Below are 20,559 nucleotides of genomic sequence, written 5' to 3' on the forward strand. Positions count from 1 at the left end.
TGCTGAGCAAAGTGGCCGTAACAAACCTGACTCAATGAGCACCAGCTCTGGATTCAAGGAGGAGTAGTGGGCGCAAAATTGCACGTGACCAGAGCTTATTGTGGGAAGGCCCTTGTTAGGCAAGCTAAACTCAAAACATCTTGAAACGCTAAGGTCTCGGGCTGCTAACAGCACAAATGCAAAGTTTTTCCTGTTGGGAATCTGGAGCTAGAGTACAGGAGGGTACGGAGTACAGTCAAAGTGTGGAGGCTAATAACATGGGGGACTCGGTTACATGGTCAATTGGAAGGCTATAGGGCAGGGGTATGGTAACAGGTCAATGTTGGAGGCCTAATATACACGTCGAGGGGGGCACTGGGTAGCAGGTCAATTGTGGAAGGCGAAACAGGGGGTACGGTACCCGGGTTTGAGTCCAATGTGGGAGGCCTGTAGTACAGGGTGGTTACGGTTACCGCGAGTCAATAGTGGGGCTAAGTACAGGGGGGTGACCGGAGCGTACAGAGTCAATTGTTGGAGGCTATGTACAGAGGGTAACCGGCGTGACAAGATGAGTCGAATGGTGGCAGGCTATATTACAAGGGTACAGCGACACAGGAAGGTCCAAGTGTCGGACGGCTATACCACAAGGGCGTAGTACAGAGTCAAGTTGTGGAAGGCCTAACCCACCAAGGGGTACGCAGGTACAAGATCAATGTGGAGGCTAGATACAGGGGTACCAATACAGACTCAATGTAGGGAGAGCTATAACGAGCATGCGGGTTACCGACGGACAAGAGTCAATGTGGAGGCTATAAGAAGCAGGGGGTACGCGGTACAGAGATGCACAATGGTGGGAGGATTATATAACGGGTAAGAGGACACGAGTGCAATGGTGGAAGGCTAGGTATACAGGGGTTAAGACCGGTACATGAGTCAAATGTGGGGAGCGCTAATATACAGGGGTTACCGGGTACAATGGAGGTCAATGTGGTAGGGCGAGAATATACTACAGGGGTAACCGAGTACGAGTCAGTGCTGGAGGCTAATACACGGGGTGTACCCGATGAGCGGTTAACAGGACGTGCAGACGACTGGGAGGCTATGATAACAAAGGGTAAAAGGTACAAGAGAAATGTGGAGGCTAAGTACAACGAGAGAGAGAGACACGAAAAAGAAACAATGGTGGAGCTATAAACAGAGATTACTCGGTAAAAGACACAGCAGAAATCCAAGAACAAGAAAAATAACAAAGAGTCTGAGAGAGCACAATAAAAAAAAGAAGAAGAATATAAAAAAAAAGGGTACAGTCTAATGGGACAGGGCTACATGACTCAGGGGACTGGGTGAAAAAAAGAAAAATAAAAAACAAAGAAGACAACAGAGATAGGAGAAAAAAAAAATAAATGGACAAAAAAAAAAAAGACGAGAGATCAAATGTCGGAGGCTGTAATAGCAGGGTGTTACGTACCCCCCCGCTGGAGTCAATGTGGAGGCTATGATACACTGGGGTACCGGTACAGAGGAGTCAATGTAGGAGGCTATACAGAGGGTATCGGTGACAGGAGTCAATGTCTGGAGGCTATATACATGGGGGTACCGGTACACTGAGTCAATGTGGAAGAGGGCTATACCACAAGGGTACCCGGGAACCAACGACAATGTGGATGCTATACAAAGGAACCGGTACAGAGTCACAGTGTGGAGCTATAGTACAGGGTACCAATACAGGGAGTCAATGTGGAACGGCTATACACAGGGGGTCCGTACAAGAGTCAAATGTGGATGGCTCATAATAACACGGGGGTACCGGGTACAGAGTCAGAGTGTGAAGGCCTATATACAGGCGGGTACCGGGTAACTACAGAGAATGTGGAATGGCTTATAGACAGGGTACTCCGGTACATGATCCAATGTGCGGCTAATAACAAGGGGTACCGGGTACAGGAGTCAAGGTGTAGGCATATATACGGGGGTAGGACCGGGACACGCGAGCAGTGGGAGGCTAATGATACAGGGGGACCGTGTACAGGGAGTCAATTGTGTGGATGCCCTATAATCAAGGGGTGAACCCGGTGACAGCGTCAAATGTGGAGGCTAATAACTAAGCAGGTGTGCCGGTACAAGAAGCGATCGCATATGTGCGGCTATATACAGGGTACGGTAACACGAGTCAATGTGGAGGCCTTATATAGAGGGGGGTACCCGGTTACACGAGTCAATGTGGAGGCCGCTACATAATCAGGGTATCCGGTGAACAGAGGTCAAGTGTGGAGAGGCTATATACAGGGGTAACGGTACAGGGAGTCACAGTGTGGAGGCTACATACAGGGGGTAACCGGTACAGAGTCATGTGGAGCTATAATACAGGGGCGTAACCAGGATACAGAGCAATGTGGGAGGGCGTATATAGCAGGGGGTACGGTACACAGTCAGTGGAGGCTATAACATGGGCGTATCCTGTACAGAGTCAGGTTGTGGAGCTATATACGGGCGGTAACGGTACAGAGGTCAACTGTTGACACACACACACAAGCATGAACATGCGCATTAGAGTTGAGTGCAGTCCTGTCCTCCAACCCTTCTGGTCATAGAGCTGTCCCCAGCCCACAGATGGACTCAAGGACACACCTTGACATAGATAGACAAATAAAGGGGCCTCTCCCTCTCTTTCCCTCTCTCTCACTTCCTTTCCTTCCCTCCCGATTTCATTGAAATGACATGGAAACAACATTGATTCAACCAGTGTGTGCCCGGTGGGCTCTGTTTAGAGTCCACACACACTGTGCAATTTCTTATTATAAAATTATAAAATTGATCAATATTATCTATAACTGATCAATATTATCTATAACTGATCAATATTATCTATAACTGATCAATTTGACCTATAACTGATCAATATTATCTATAACTGATCAATTTGACCTATAACTGATCAATATTATCTATAATTGATCAATATTATCTATAACTGATCAATTTGAACTATAACTGATCAATATTATCTATAATTGATCAATATTATCTATAACTGGTCAATTTGACCTATAACTGATCAATATTATGTATAACTGATCAATATTATCTATAATTGATCAATATTATCTATAACTGATCAATTTGACCTATAACTGATCAATATTAACCATATAATTGATCAATATTATCTATAACTGATCAATTTGACCTATAACTGATCAATAATATACTGTATTATTGACTGTATGTTTGTTTATTCCATGTGTAACTCTGTGTTGTTGTATGTGTTGAACTGCTGTGCTTTATCTTGGCTAGGTCGCAGTTGTAAATGAGAACTTGTTCTCAACTAGCCTACCTGGTTAAATAAAGGTGAAATAAAATAAATAAATAAATATTGTCTATAACTGATCAATATTATCTGTAACTGATCAATACTACCTATAACTGACCAATGTTATATATAACTGATCAAAATTACCTATAACTGATCAATATTATATATAACTGGTCAATAATATCTATTTACTAGACCACTTAGTACATTGTGTAATGATGACGTCATTTGGCCTAAGGCTGAATGTGGCACGAGAGCATGACGTGCGGCAGTGTTAGCTACTACACAGTCCAGTGATCAATGTCACCAGATAGAAGGCTTATGGAGTCAGACACTGTCACAGAGCTTTGTGATGTCAGTGTAACCAACTGACAGGTGGTTTCAAACAATCGGAAATAAAAAAGATTTATTTTTCTTCAAGCTAGCGATCCGTTAAATACTGACTCATCACAAAAAGGATGGAGAGAGGAGGGGAGAGTTGGGGAGAGGAGTGGAGAAGAATGGAGAGTAGGAGAAAGGAGGAGAGAGAGAGAATAAGTCATTTTTTCCAGGTGGTCAAGGCTCTATTGGTGACAGAAAAACAAGTTTGTATATCCAACCACTTGCCTCACTGCTCCAGGTCAGCGTCAGAGATGTGGGTGAGGACCAGACTGGAAGGTCTCAACTGTGAGCAGGCATGGGTGGATGGACCGCTCCACCTCTGGTGTGGTGGTGTAGAGGTCTGGTGGGGGGATGCTGAAGTATAGTATACTGGACAACGACGTAGATGCAGGGGGCGAAAGTCTGTGTGCCTTGTGAGGATTCGTAGGCAAGTGAGTAAATAGCCACTACCATCGGTTCTATTGGCCAACGTGCAATCACTGGAAAACAAACTGGATGATCTACAATCGAGACTATTCTACCAACAGGACATTAAAAACTGTTATATCTTATGTTTCACCGAGTCGTGGCTGAATGACGACACGGATATTATAGAGCTGGTGCATTGGCAGGACAGAGCAGCTACGTCTGGTAAGACGAGGGGCGGGGGTGTGTGTCTATTTGTCAATAACAGCTGGTGCACAATGTCTAATAATAAAGAAGTCTCGAGGTATTGCTCGCCTGAGGTAGAGTATCTCATGATAAGCTGTAGACCACACTATCTACCAAGAGAGTTCTCATCTATATTATTYGTAGCCATCTATTTACTACCACAAACCGATGCTGTCACTAAGAGCGCACTCAACAAGCTGTATAAGTCCATAAGCAAACAGGAAAATGCTCATCCGTAGGCGGTGCTCCTATTGGCCGGGGACTTTAATGCAGGCACTTAAATCAGTTTTACCTAATTTCTACCAGCATGTCACATGTGTAAACAGAGGGGGAAAAACTCTAGACCACCACAGTTACCGGCTTCATCAATAAGTGCATCAACGACGTCCCAACAGTGACCGTACGTACATATCCCAACCCAAAGCCATGGATTACAGGCAACATCCGCACCGAGCTAAAGGCTAGAGCTGGCACTTTTAAGGAGCTGGACACTAATCCGGACACTTATGAGAAATCCCGCTATGCCCTCAGACGAACCATCAAACAGGCAAAGCATCAATAGAAGACAAAGATTGAATCCTGCTACACCGGTCTGAGCTCGTTGGATGTAGCAGGGCTTGCAAACAATTACGGACTACAAAGGGAAACACCGCCGCGAGCCGACCCAGTGACGCGAGCCTACCAGATGAGCTAAATGCCTTTTATGCTCGCTTCGAGGCAAGCAACACTGAAGCATGCATGAGAGCATCAGCTGCTCCGGACGACTGTGTGATCACGCTTTCTGTAGCCGATGTGAGCAAGACCTTTAAACAGGTCAACATTCACAAGGCCGCAAGACCAGACGAATTACCAGGGCATGTACTCAAAGCATGCGCGGACCAACTGGTAGGTGTCTCCACTGACATTTTCAACCTCTTCCTGACCGAGTCTGTAATACCGACATGTTTCAAGCAGGCTGGTCATGGCTCACATCAACACCATCATGCCGGAAGCCCTAGAACCACTCCAATTCGCATACCACCCCAACAGATCCACAGATGACGCAATCTCAATCACACTCACACTGCCCTTTCCCACCTGGACAAAAGGAACACCTATGTGAGAATGCTGTTCATTAACTACAGCTCAGAGCTCAACACCATAGTGCCCACAAAGCTCATCACTAAGCTAAGGACCCTGGGACTAAACACCTCCCTCTACAACTGGATCCTGGACTTCCTGATGGGCCACCCCCAGGTGGTAAGGGTAGGTAACAACACATCTACCACGCTGATCCTCAACACATCTACCACACTGGGCCCCTCAGGGGTGCGTGCTTAGTCCCATCCTGTACTCCCTGTTCACCCACGACTGCGTGACCAAGCACGACTCCAACACCATCATTAAGTTTGCTAATGACACAACAGTGATCATCGACAACAATGACAGCCTATAGGGAGGAGGTCAGAGACCTGACAGTGTGGTGCCAGGACAACAACCTTTCCCTCAATGTGAGCAAGACAAAGGAGATGACCGTGGACTACTGGAAAAGGAGGACCGAACAKGCCCCCATTAACATCGACGGGACTGAAGTGGAGCGGGTCGAGAGTTTCAAGTTTCTTGGTGTCCACATCACCAACAGACTAACATGATCCAAACACACCAAGACAGTCGTGAAGAGGGCACGACAACACCTTTTCCCCCTCAGGAAACTGAAAAGATTTGGCATGGTTCCCCAGATCTTCAAAAAGTTCTACAGCTGCACCATTGAGAGCATCCTGACTGATTGCATCACCACCTGGTATGGCAACTGCTCAGTATCYGACCATAAGGCGCTACAAAGGGTACTGCGTACAGCCCAATACATCACTGGGGCCAAGCTTCCTGCCATCSAGGACCTATTTCCTGGGAGGTGTCAGAGGAAGGCCCAAAAAATTGTCAAAGACTCCAGTCACCCAAGTCATAGACTGTTCTCTCTACTACCGCACGGCAAGCGGTACCGGAGCGCCAAGTCTAGGTCCAAACAGCTTCTACCCCCAAGCCATAAGACTGCTGAACACCTACCTACATGTACWAATTACCTTGACTAACCTGTACCCCCGCACATTGACTCGGTACCGGTACCCCTTGTAAATAGCATCGTTATTGTTATGTAATCTTATTGTGTTACTTTTTATTTAATTTTTTACTTAAGCATATTTAGAAAATATTTTCTTAACTCTATTTCTTGAACTGCATTGTTGGTTAATGGCTTGTAAGTAAGCATTTCACAGTAAGGTCTACACCTGTTGTATTCGGCTCATGCGACAAATAAAATGTTAATTGATTTAATAAGATGGAGGTCGACCATCTTAGTTTTGAGAGTGCTGTCCAAGATGGAGAAGTCATCCTCCCATTCTAAACCAACACCTGTAGAGAAGAGTGAACACAGCCACCATCAGATAGAGAGATAGAGACATAATATTGTCCTCTAAGGAGACAACCCCTGAGGTTGACATTTGAGTTAGAAGGTTGACATTGCTTGGGGATTGATCGTTGGTCTCAGGTCTGTGTCTGTACATTTGCATATGGAGTTTGACCCTTGGTCTCTTTGTTGTAGGTTTCTGGTCAGTGACTTTGTAGCTCCCTGGTGGGACTCTCCTATTGAGAATGTTCAAAATGACATTATTTAGATACTGTAGGTATTAAAACATGATTCCGATGTAAAATACCAATTATCTGATAGATGTTACCTGATCCAACACATTGACAGTGACATCTTCAGAGAAAGACACCTTACTCCCATGTCCTGGTTCATCCCCTTCTGATGATGCAGGGCTGGGGGATGGCAAGGTTGCAATGGAGGGCGAAAAGACTGGCCTAGGGGACCCTCTCACCTGAGGAGAGCCAGCACTGGAAGTCTTCATGCCTGCATGGAGAAAAAGGTGATTCTTTCACATAAAATGTAGTTCATTTTATGTTATTCTTCGACATAAAACTAAACATCTATTGAGACATCCATTGTCTCCTTTTACAATGAGCCGTAGCAACGGTATATCTCCTTCAAAAAGAGGAAGTGTTAAAACGGATTACTAAGTGTGCTTTCCATCCAATGACATGGCACCCAGGCAATCATTGGAGAATTTATATTTATAATTTTCTCCTGGCCACTTACTGCAAGGCCTGAATAAATATTGGTGGCCGTCCTCGCAGGCGAACACGCAATAGGAACCTTTTTCCGTTCTGTGGTCACCGGGCAACCGTTAAATGAGTGACTCAGGAAAGGAAACGGAGATGCTGACTCACTGAGCGGTATGACGAACAAATGCAAGAGGCACACCACACACAGCCCAGAAGATGCACACATACACACTCACACACAACACACAACACACACAGCTTTAATCTGTGTCTCCTGTATCACCTAGATCAGCAACTCACTGTGTAACAGGTGTGAGTACGGGGCCACAGCAGCACTGCCCAAAATACCCCTACCAACGCCCTACATACAGACATAGCTAAAACACAACACAAATACACACGCACAAACGAACAAAAAACGCAAGCATGCGCACACACACGCACACACACACACACACACTACTATAAAAGAAAGAGGACTGTTAGCTAAAGAACATGACAATGGAACTGCAAAGCAATGGTCAACAACTATTGACACTGTTAGTAAAAGTTACATATCAGAGGCATACCATTGTTCTCTCTCATTAGTTTGCTCCACAACGACCACACCCCTTTTCGGTAGCCAATAAGATGAGGGTCCATCCAGAGACAGGAAACAGCAAACTCATTCTCTGGAGTGAAGTAAGTCTGTCAAGTGAAGATGAACAAATGTAATTTGTCATGTTGCTACATCATGATGCCCTACAACTACAGAACACTACGATGTTATGTTGCAACTTCCTGACATCCAGGTCTATCAATGTGAATTTCAAGAAAAAAGTCACTTAGAGAGAAGGTCAGAATACTACTGTACCTTGTGATTTGAGCCACGGCCACATTCAGAGGGTCAGTAATCCAGGAAATAAGACACTAAAATAGGAATTGAGGAAAAGAGAAAGAGAGAAGAGAGAGAGAGAGAAAGAGAGAGAAGGAGAGAGAGAAATAGGTATACAGTAGTCAGTCCCATGGACTTGACCAGTAGCAGAGAACAGACAGATCAATTAATTGCCTGGCTAATGTAGCAGAGCCTCCTTGGTGAGAGAGACAGTGAGAGGACAATATACTGTACATACACACACACACACAGAGAGAGAGAGACACACACACAAAGCTCTACAGAGAAGCTGCAATGACAATTTTGACTCAAAATCCGAACCTGAACGTTTACAAGAGTGTTTGGAGGAAAGATGGTTTTAGAGGCTGGTGCAACCTCAGGACCCCTTACTATCTTCAGGACTTTCACCATGGCATATTATTACAAGCCTATGTGGGCATGAGTGTCCTCTAGTGGTTCTGTTGATAATAGCAGACAGTCGATGTCAAAGACATGTCACACACTTCAGCGGGAGAACAGCTAGGGCCGTCTAGAAATAGCTACTCTGCCGCTATGTGATTGATTCGCAGGAATCTTAAATATCTAGTTTCAAGTTTATTTGATGTTATGTAATAAATGTTTCTGTACAGATTCAATTCAATTACTACTATCTACTGAATGATGAAATACTGGATTCATTTAGTGAACATATTTTATTGAACCTTTATTTAACGAGGCAAGTCAGTTAAGAACAAATTCTTATTTACAATGAAGGCCTACCCTAGCCAAACCCAGACGACGCTGGGCCAATTGTGCGCCTCCCTATGGGACTCCCAATCACGGCCGGTTGTGATACAGCCTGGAAACGAATCAGAATGCAGTGTCTTGGACTGCTGCGCCACTCGGGAGCCCACACACAGTATATTTCCCATACTCTTTCTGACAGAGGACAAGCTGTAAGGTCCGGTCGCTACTGTCCTCTCCCTGGCAACAAAATCACTGATGCTGGAGTTCTACTTGACACACTCATGCAGCATCAGGATATTGTTCCCAGGGAGACACACACACACACTCGTCTTTCAGGTCCTCTCTGTCCCGGGTCTGAAGAAGAAGGGAAGGAAGGAGTGAAGAGAGGCGTGGAGGAAAGGAGGTAGRGAGAGATGGACAGATGGTGGTTAACTCAAATGGAGGAAGCTGCTTGTGTTTCAACCTAGCCCCTGTGTRTTTCATTAAGGGGTACCCTCCTTCTCTCCTTTCATCCCTCCCTCCCTTCCTCCATTCCTCCCTCCCTCTTCCCGTATAGTCCAGGCATCATGTCACTTAGCCTGCAAACCCTGCTCCTTCTGTTAGGTCAGCCTGATGCGTGAACAGATACTTCACACTTTTTCCACTGAACCTAGCAGTATATCAAATCAAATCCAATTTTATTGGTCACATACATGTGTTTAGCAGATGTTATGAAGGGTGTAGCGAAATGATTGTGCTTCTAGCTCCAACAGTGCAGAAATATCTAACAAGTAATATCTAACAATTACAAACATATACCCAATACACACGAATCTAGTATGATATAGGCCAGGGTTGAAAAAGCCAAATAAAATCTATTTTAATCTAAACTATTTGCGCTGTGGTCAGTCTTTTTACCCAGCATCAACCTCTTGATATAAATCTACAACATTGTCCATTTCATTTATGAATTACAGTATCTTTGATTCCCCCTCTTTGGAAGATTGTGATCTGATGGGCCACATTAAAAGTGTCTTCCATCATTGCTCAGGTTTCATGTGTGACAGGGTGACTAGTCGTTACATTCCCTAATTTACTGTTGTTTTTCTAACTGGGGCAAAGCATAGAATATCCCTTCTCCCCTGCCCCTTCCCAGGGTAATAACAGGTGTATATCTACCTCTCCTCTTCCCAGGGTAATAACAGGTGTATATCTACCTCTCCTCTTCCCAGGGTAATAACAGGTTTATATCTACCTCTCCTCTTCCCAGGGTAATAACAGGTTTATATCTACCTCTCCTCTGTAAATAACAGGTGTATATCTACCTCTCCTCTTCCCAGGGTATAACAGGTTTATATCTACCTCTCCTCTTCCCAGGGTAATAACAGGTTTATATCTACCTCTCCTCTTCCCAGGGTAATAACAGGTTTATATCTACCTCTCCTCTTCCCAGGTCAACATCAATGGGCATTTGGTGACAGTCCGAAGAAATTCAATACACCAGTCCCACAATGCAATGCAACGGCTTGGGACACTTGTCCATGTGCAGACCCTAGTGGGTGGAGTCAGGGACAGAAAGGGCCAATAGTAGCCCTAACCCTACTAGAAAAATGGGATTGAGGGAGGTTGCTTTGCTTTTCTAATTGGGTTAGCTTTGAGTGTCCCACACCAATTGAGTTGTGACACATGTACATTTGCAGGGGGGGGGGTCCTGCATAACTATCCTTTTACACTAGAGGCGCAGAATCATCATATCCAGCCGTCAGATGACAAGTGACACCAAACAATCCGTGAGAGGAGGGTAATTGGAGCTCGCCTGACTTTTTCTGAGCATGCAAAACACACATACACACACACAACCACACACACACAGGGCTTATTCTGAGCAGTGCAAAACCGTGACGCCCCAAGCAGGGCCACATGACCCTCTGCTCTCCCACTGTCCAGACTATGTAGCTCTGCACTCTGGGTAAAACTGTGAAATGAGCCCTCCACCACCCAGGCCCCTAGCAGCCCTGGCTACAGCCTTTATTTGGACACGCCAGGAGGATAGCTTCTCACTTGTCATTCTGGTGTTTTGCAGGTTAAGGGAAACTAGACACTGAAACAACAGCCAAAGTGGTAAACATGTTATTGTGTCCTGTCAGTTAAATATTTTCACAGGGGAGAAATAAAAACCTAATTTGTCTTCTCCATTAATCAGGGTGGCAAAAACCTCCTGTGTAGTTCCACATTAACATTCCTTCATGAGCTGAGTGGGATCGTTCAGTTTTGGAGTTGCTAAGTTTGTTCTCCGCTCAAATCTTATTCATAAACCAGCATCGATGGTCAATATAGAAATGGAATTAAGTGGAAGAGCATTTTTCTTTTCACTAGGGGCTTACTATCACAAATACTATCTTAGAACAGATTATTGTCTTTAGAGTGTTTGCTGACAGAGTTCCTATAATATGATGACATAAACGTAAGATACATTTCAGAGAACTGGTAATGCAAAAATGAGCCTCTGTTGACAGCAGTACACCTGCTCTTCCCCAGTTGAGACCTGGACATGGCTGAACAAGCAAGACTGATGCCAATAATGCACTGCCATTTTGGACAAGTGTGTACGCGTCAAGTGTGTGAATGAGCATTAAGTGTGTGTGTGTGTGTGTGTGTGTGTGTGTGTGTGTGTGTGTGTGTGTGTGTGTGTGTGTGTGTGTGTGTACTTGCATGCTGTGTCTGAATAAGTTTTGAGTGGGGCCAATTTAACCTGACGTATTTATCTGTGTTCATTTCCCGGTACGGGCATAACACGCTTTACTGGGATAAGGAACTCTATACTACAGTGTATAGTACAGTAACCTGTAATAGCACCTCCACCCCTCAACACAGTCTAAATGTAGACACCCTGAACACATCCCTAAACAGACACTAAGTAGAGGTAAACACATCCACAGTATGTCCATTACCTGCTGTGTAGMGGGTTGTGTATGTAGAGGACTCTACTCCCCTCCACTATTCTCCCCCCATCCTCCTCTTCTCCTGCTGGGAAAGAGAGCAGGACATACACAGTTAGATCCTCTATTAGGCTTCTTCAACACAATCAGATGAATCACGCAGCATATTTAGCACCACTTAAAGTACACCCCCTCAGAGAGAAAGAGAAAAAAAATGTATCTCCTGACAAAATAATGAAGGCTTTGGTTCAGAGTTGTTGGTTTTTTAAACCCTAAAGTACCAGGTATTTACGTTCCATAATAAAATGGTAACTGCACAGTTATAATCAGTGGATAAAGTACTGTAAAATAAAGTGCTAGCACAATTTCACTAACCTAATATAGAGAAGAGGCATCAGTATTACCCTCCCAAAAACCTGATGATGAAACCAACTCCCCTCCAAAGCAATGAGAGTTAGTAAGTGAACGCCAAAATCCATGTTATGACAGTATCCGACCACTAGGAGGCAGAGAAACACATGTTATGACAGTATCCTACCACTAGGTGGCAGATAAACCCATGTCATGACAGTATTCTACCACTAGGAGGCAGAGAAACCCATGTCATGACAGTATCCGACCACTAGGAGGCAGAGAAACCCATGTCATGACAGTGTCCTACCACTAAGAGGCAGAGAAACCCATGTCATGACAGTATCCTACCACTAAGAGACAGATAAACCCATGTCGTGACATTATCTGACCACTAGGAGGCAGAGAAACCCATGTCATGACAGTATCCTACCACCAGGAGGCAGATAAACCCATGTCGTGACAGTATCCTACAACTAAGAGGCAGTTAAACCCATGTCGTGACAGTATCCTACCACTAGGTGGCAGAAAAACCCATGTTATGACAGTATCCTACCACTAAGAGGSAGAGAAACCCATGTCGTGACAGTATCCTACCACTAAGAGTCAGAGAAACCCATGTCGTGACAATATCCTACCACTAGGTGGCAGAGAAACTCATGTCATGACAGTATCCTACCACTAGGTGGCAGAGAAGAGAACTCCTCCCTCCAGAAAAGCTTGGTTCAATCAGCCAGTGTGTGTAGTGGATGGAAGTTGACCTTATAGGGTCCTGCATGTCTAATAGATGCGTCTGTGCTGCTTCTGCTGTATCACGGCTATTTAAAAATAAAAGCGCCATGTCAGTCTGGCCACTCTCCCGCCTGTCACTCTCTGCCTGGGTTCTGGGTGGTTACCGCGATGAGGAGAAGAGATCAGGATATCAAACGACCCATTTTAAACAGGAACACAAATTATAGATATAGCTATCCTGTCTATATCTGTACTGTCTATATGTATCTTTATCTGCCATGTCTATAGCTGTACTATCTATAGCTGTCTATATCTATATTATCTATAACTGTCTATATCTATACTATCTATATCGTATACTATCTATAACTGTCTATATCTATACTATCTATAGCTGTCTATATCTATACTATATATAACTGTCTATATCTATACTATCTAGAACTGTCTATATCTATACTATCTAGAACTGTCTATATCTGTGTATACTGTAAGGTTTGGTTGCCGCCCTGGATGTATAGTCGTGTACATACAGATATATGATCTTAATTTGACTACTCATTTGTTGCTGATAATTTTCCTGCACAGCAGTGTGTTCAAAGTTTAAAAGGGATTATAAAGTTTGTAATTTTCACTTTAAAATCTATACTGCAGGTAGCCTAGCCTAGGGGTTAAGGGAATTGGGCCAGTAACTGAAAGGTTGCTGGTTCAAATCCCCAAGTAGGTGAAAAATCTATCAACATGTCCTTGAACAAGGCACCTAACCCTAATTGCTTCTGTAAGTCGCTCTGGATAAGAGTGTCTGCTAAATGCTGCTGCAGGATTATTTTCCTGCTGAAGCAAACTGGCTCAAATTAAAATCCTACATCTGTACATACAAGTGTTAAAAATAAGACTATATCCACTTTAACATAGTCTGCAGAATGTCTCTAAAGGCTTTATTAAGGGTTTATTGTCTACTTACTTGACTGTTAATGCAACATTAGGTTAGACTGTGAACTGTTGGTTTGGTCTCAGGAGAAAGAGGGGGATTGGAGGGTTTGGGTTCGTAGGGTGTAAGGAAGTGGGTGTTGTGGGGTGTGTAGGCATGTGGGGGGTTAGTCAAGACGAGCAATGGCACACCTAGGCCTGTGATGACGTCGTCAACCTGTACAACCTCATTTTAGGAATTTCACTAAGACTTTGTTTCAGTATTTATTATCACGGTGATATTCCCAAACATTTTTGAGTCTTTAAAAGTGAGTGTAGTGAAGGTAGAAAGTAAACTGAAACCATCTTAACGCAGTAACAAGAAACCAATTGAAGCCTGAGACTGTGCCATATAAAGGTACACATACAAACACGTGACTGCAACTCATACAGTACACCAACACATATCTCACATTTACTGTAATCCATGCAGGAGACCAGTTTAGCTCAAACTGATATTTCAGCAATAACATGAAGCTGGCACTGAGCTGCGGCACACAATCACTGAGAAATTTGGTGCCGACGCCGAGAGGCCGAGGACTGTTGGGAAAGTGTTGAAAAGCTAGACTGTCACCTCTGACCTGCACACACTCATAGACACACAATCATAATCCAAGGCGAACAGCTGTAGAACTCTTGGATGGTGCAAAGTGATCATTCAGTCACAACCACTAACAGATACTAAAACAGTCCCGCTGGGACAGCTAGTCAGGGGGGAGACGACACAACGTACACACAGTAGCCGGAGAATCTAATGATTGACATATTGTTAAAGCATTCCCTAACTGGCTATATCAAAATAAATCGCTTTTGTGGTTTTTGAGGACACTGATGTTCTAATCTATACCCTCAACTATCTCTGAGCTCCTCCTATCCCTCACTGAAGCCTGACAATCCATCTCACGCTCTCTACCTATCCCAACCTCCTCCAAGGGGCCCTGGGGAGTCCCTGTCCCTCCTACCCCCCCTGTCATCCCTCACCCTTCACTCCCCCACCACCAGAGAGAGAGAAACTGTCACTCATGCTTTAAGCCAACTGGCATTCGGGTGGGCCTACTCCAGTTCAGGGGGGGGTCCTACTCCAGTTGCATGGTGTAACTATATTTCGATCAAAAATGCAATGAGTCAGGGTTACCCCTGGTTACGAATGAAACACACATGAAACAGAAGATAGAAGGACAGAGACAGAGAGACAGAACATGAAGGGTACAAGCTACACAGGCTCAAACTGATTTTCACATCTAATAAATAGTTTACATGACACTTGTAGCGGACTAACTTACTGTAGTTATGATTTAAATAATTGTGAAGTTTTTTGTTTTTTTGTATGGATTGCTGCTTCTAGCCTCACTCTTTAAATACAGAGGCTGGCTAGCTGCACTCCTTACATTTCCGTGGCAACTGATGCTAGCCAATGGCTAAAGCACAGAGATTAAAGGACAGGTTTGAATCTAAAACCATAACATGAAATAGGCTACAGCATAGTGCAGGCTGGTGGAAGCCAAGATCCCTGTGGATTTGAACATTTCAGAAAATCATCTGAATAGCCTGTCTAGCCCAAATCTCTTAACACTCTTTAAGGGGGGACTGAAGCTTGAGAAGTGCACATTACATTCCACCCCATGGCCCATTTCCTATCCAGTAGGTAACACAAGGGAGAGAGCAACCATTCTCTGTCTCTATAGAACAGAAAGGTGGAGGGGAAGAGAGAGAGTCCGGAGAGAAATAGAAAGAGGGAAGAGTAACGAGCAAAAAAGAAAGAGAATAAGAGATATGGGAGAGAGAGAGAGCGAGAGAGAAACAAAATAAGAGATATGGGAGAGAGATAGGGGAAGAGAGAGAGAGAAACGAAATAAGAGTTATGGGAGAGAGATAGGGGAAGAGAGAGATAGGGGAGAGAGCGAGAGAGAGCTGCACCTGCTGATGTGGGTGTAGAAGGGAAACCTGATATACAATGGCTTTACAACCATCTCAGGGAGCTATAGTACACTAGCTAGCATAGGCCTAAGTAATGGTCTGGTGAGATCACACCAGCAGAGGGGGATATCTGTGTGTGGGGAAGTCTCTCTCCGGCCACCTGAGAAACAACTGTCCCCTCTTACCCAGAGCTCTTCAATCCCGGTTCTGGGGACTTAGGAGCCATACATGGTACATGCTTTTGTGTCAACACAGTCACACCTGATTCAACTAATCAAGGGGTGATGACACTGCCATGACCATGGCCCAGCCTGGTCTTTAACTGGGACGGGTGTTTTTCTCAGTAAACAAATTGTTGGTTAAAACATTGTCCATTTAATTAAGAAATGTGATTGGGAACACCTAACAGTGTGCAGGTTAATTGTATTTGAAGTGTTCATGCAACCCACCTGATAACTGTCTCCATATATTATGCCTAGAAAACATCTGGTCATTTTCATCCCTGGATAAAACTATGTCCTGTTGTGTTCATCCTCCCCTCACAAACCCACAACGGTGTAGCCTACCCTTGGCTCAAGTGCAGATTGCAGAGTGTATGTGAGGGAGGGTGCTTAGGTTGTTGTTGTGGAGCTGACAGAACCAAAAAATTGGATCATATTACTCCAGTGCTAGCCTCCCTACACTGGCTTCCTGTTAAGGCAAGGGCTGATTTCAAGGTTTTACTGCTAACCTACAAAGCATTACATGGGCTTGCTCCTACCTATCTTTCCGAGTTGGTCCTGCCGTACATACCTACACGTACGCTACGGTCACAAGACGCAGGCCTCCTAATTGTCCCTAGAATTTCTAAGCAAACAGCTGGAGGCAGGGCTTTTCTCCTATAGAGCTCCATTTTTATGGAATGGTCTGGCCTACCCATGTGAGAGACGCAGACTCGGTCTCAACCTTTAAGTCTTTACTGAAGACTCATCTCTTCAGTAGGTCCTATGATTGAGTGTAGTCCTGGCCCCAGGAGTGTGAAGGTGAACGTAAGGTCTGGAGCAACGAACCGCATTGCTGTCTCTGCCTGGCCGTGTTCCCCTCTCCCACTGGGATTCTCTGCCTCTAACCCTATTACAGGGGCTGAGTCACTGGCTTACTGGTGCTCTTTCATGCCATCCTAGGAGGGGTGCGTCACTTGAGTGGGTTGTCACTGACGTGATCTTCCTGTCTGGGTTGGCGCCCTCCGCCCCTTGGGTTGTGCCGTGGCGGAAATCTTTGTGGGCTAATCTCTGCTTGTCTCAGGATGGTAAGTTGGTGGTTGAAGGTATCCCTCTAGTGGTGTGGGGGGCTGTGCTTTGGCAAAGTGGGTGGGGTTATATCCTTTCTGTTTGGCCCTGTCCGGGGGTATCATCTGATGGGGCCACGGTGTCCTCCCTGACCCTCCTGTCTCAGCCTCCAGTATTATGCTGCAGTAGTTTATGTGTCGGGGGCTAGGGTCAGTTTGTTATACTTGGAATACTTCTCCTGTCTTATCCGGTGTCCTGTGTGAATTTCAGTATAATCTCTCAATTCTCTCTTTCTCTCTTTCTTTCTCTCTCTCGGAGGACCTGAGCCGCTAGGACCATGCCTCAGGATGACCTGGCATGATGACTCCTTGCTGTCCCCAGTCCACCTGGCCGTGTTGCTGCTCCAGTTTCAACTGTTCTGCCTGCGGCTATGGAACCCTGACCTGTTCCCGGGACGTGCCTACCTGTCCCAGACCTGCTGTTTTCACCTCTGCTAGAGACCGCAGGAGCGGTAGAGATACTCTTAATGATCGGCTATGAAAAGCCAACTGACATTTACTCCTGAGGTGCTGGCTTGCTGCACCCTCGACAACTACTGTGATTATTATTATTTGACCATGCTGGTGATTTATGAACATTTGAACATCTTGGCCATGTTCTGTTATAATCTCCACCCGGCACAGCCAGAAGAGAACTGGCCACCCCTCATAGCCTGGTTCCTCTCTAGGTTTCTTCCAAGGTTTTTGCCGTTCTAGGGAATTTTTCCTAGCCACCGTGATTCTAAACCTGCATTGCTTGCTGTTAGGGGTTTTAGGCTGGGTGTCTGTACAGCACTTTGAGATATCAGCTGATGTACGAAGGGCTATATAAATACATTTGATTTGATTTGATTTGACAGGGTACTCAGCCAGCCTGGCAGTAAGTTAGGCTGGAGGGAGGAGTAATGTGAGCATTGATGATCAGAAGTTGAGCAGCAATCAGACAGAACACTCTGTCTTGTTTTCCATTGGTTCCTGTGAGAAGTGGGACAGGGTCACTACAGGGCTCCCATCAACACACACTTGCACTCACGCACACACTGTTTAATCTTGAGTGATTCATGTCAGCGCATCAGGAGAGTGAAACAAAACAACTTGAGGAGGGAGAGGGAAGGAGAGGGAGAGAGGGGGTTAGAGGTAAAGAGGAGGAGAAATGAGGAGAGGAGAGGGACTGCGGAGGAGTGGAGAGGGAGGGGAAGGAGTGGAGAGGGAGATGGAGAGGGAGGCAGAGGGGATGAAGAGGGGAGGTGAGGAGAGGGAGAGGGGAAGAGAGAGAAGAGGGGAGGAGAAGGGAGGGATGAGTTTGGAGGGGAGGAGAGGACTGGTGATGGGATTGGGGGGGGGGGGTTGGGATGAATCTGAGAGCGCTATCGGTATGTCCCCTACCACAGCTGGCCAGATGGAAATAGACAGAGGTGTAACTGAGTCCAGGAGAGAAGAGGAGCAATCGCTTTTCCCAGGATGGATGGAGTTCAAGCAGTCTCTCTGACAATATCCTGTTTGTACAACATGGCAGATAGATACGAAGCCCAAAGCCCGAACCCATGGCAGCCAGCTAGTGGGCTGAGCGAGCGAGGGCGGGCTACAGATCTCTGTGCCTGAGTGTAAGAGGAGGACAGTAGGCTGAATAGCTCAGCAGCTGAGCCCCAGATATACTCCCTGTAACTTCACCAAGACCTTATCAAATATGTTCCCCGTGACTTCACCAAGACCTTATCAGATATGTTCCCTGTAACTTCACCAAGACCTTATCAGATATGTGCCCTGTGACTTCACCAAGACCTTATCAGATATGTTCCCTGTGACTTCACCAANATGTTCCCTGTGACTTCACCAAGACCTTATCAGATATGTTCCCTGTGACTTCACCAAGACCTTATCAGATATGTTCCCTGTGACTTCACCAAGACATTATCAGTGGCAGAAACGTTGTCCATAAACAGCAAACAGTATCAAACCTGCAGACATAAGTAATTTTTCAGTGTATTATTTTTTCCATTCTCACCCTGAAATTTGCACATACCCTAGCCAAAACAGGATTTGTTGTCTTTCAAATACGTTTTAAGGTGCACTTGATTTAGCTTGCTCTATGCAGTGGGACCAATAGATAAAAAGCAAGAGAAAGAAAGCAAGCCCAAACCCAGCAGGTGAGCAGGTTCTTGCTCGCGCATCTTACCCTGGCAGTAAGAAGAGCACGCTGCCACCGCCTGGTTGGCTTGGCAGCTGAGAGTCCGTCCCCATGTCTGTCAGAGAGACACAGCTATGCCAACAGGACTCAGCTCTCGCCACACCAAAATAGCTCCAAACAATCCCAGCCAGGCATGAGCTGATTAAAACAACTATGTGGTAATCATGGTCCAGGGATCTGGGTGAGATCCCTCAGGAGGCTAATGTGTTTTACTATCACTCTGTTTGATTACTCTGTTGTCACAGAGAACTTTCCTGCTGAGCAGGAAATGCTAATTATAGTGGATTCGAAGTTTAAAAGGCTTCTAAAGTTTGTAATTTACACTTTAAAATGTCAAACTGTATTTATACTAACTAAAAATGTATCAACACCTACAAAAATGTCCATGAATGATAATCCAAATAATAGTTCACATTTCCTGTTGCTGCAGGATTATTTTCCTATTGTGAGAAATTGGTCAAATTACGATAGTACACCTGTATGTGTGTTTTATTCACTGAGCTAACCAATGTGCCATCGTGTTTTTTAGTAATTCCGTAGTAAGCAGTTAGACACAGCTATAATGCTGGAGTACAGATCCCCCAGGAGGATATATGGACAAGTTTTTACACTAAACATAACATATGGGCTAAAATAGATCAACAAAATATTTTACAAACCCAGACAATTCAGTCTTGTCTCAAAACGTCATAATATGTGGATATAGTAAGCTCTATCAACCAGCTCAACACAAAACAGGAATACAATGACAAACACAAATCCCAATCACAAAAATTTAATTTCCCTATCACATACCAATATGTTTGTCCATGTAGAAGAAGTCTGCTCTGGTTCTTAGTCCCATTGTCTTTCCTCCACCTCCTCCACCTCCTACACTGCTGCATCTTGTCTTCATGGATCCCATAAAGCTGCACCTGCGCAGAAAACGACATAACAGAACAACATCCACACACAGCTAAAACATAAAGTAAATCTGTACAATCTCTACGTGCACAAGCCCAACCGTCACATCCCTCTTCCCCTCTCCCTCATCCCCCTCTCCTCCTCTCCTCCATCACACAGGAAACCTGGCCTTCCTGCAAAAAAGCGTCGGAGCATGGAAAGGGGACAAGGTCGCGGCCGGGGGCAGGTATGGAGGGAGAGGATGTTTTTGTC

At 45.0% G+C, this 20,559-nt stretch overlaps 1 long non-coding RNA gene across 2 annotated transcripts; it reads right to left on the reverse strand.

Annotated features, from left to right (window-relative positions):
- Nucleotides 1–3,169: 3,169 nt before the first annotated feature.
- LOC111978539 (uncharacterized) lies at nucleotides 3,170–20,360 on the reverse strand. Of its 2 annotated transcripts, XR_002879189.2 has the most exons (6): nucleotides 20,200–20,360; nucleotides 11,954–12,029; nucleotides 8,277–8,332; nucleotides 7,993–8,110; nucleotides 7,036–7,211; nucleotides 3,170–6,943 (listed from the first exon to the last, which is right to left on the reverse strand). It is a non-coding gene; the product is annotated as an uncharacterized lncRNA (long non-coding RNA). The 2 variants fall into 2 exon arrangements; XR_002879188.2 differs by having other exon boundaries at nucleotides 3,170–7,211.
- Nucleotides 20,361–20,559: the final 199 nt, after the last annotated feature.

The sequence above is a fragment of the Salvelinus sp. IW2-2015 genome, linkage group LG18, assembly GCF_002910315.2.
Source record: "Salvelinus sp. IW2-2015 linkage group LG18, ASM291031v2, whole genome shotgun sequence".
In the NCBI taxonomy this organism is placed as follows: domain Eukaryota; kingdom Metazoa; phylum Chordata; class Actinopteri; order Salmoniformes; family Salmonidae; genus Salvelinus; species Salvelinus sp. IW2-2015.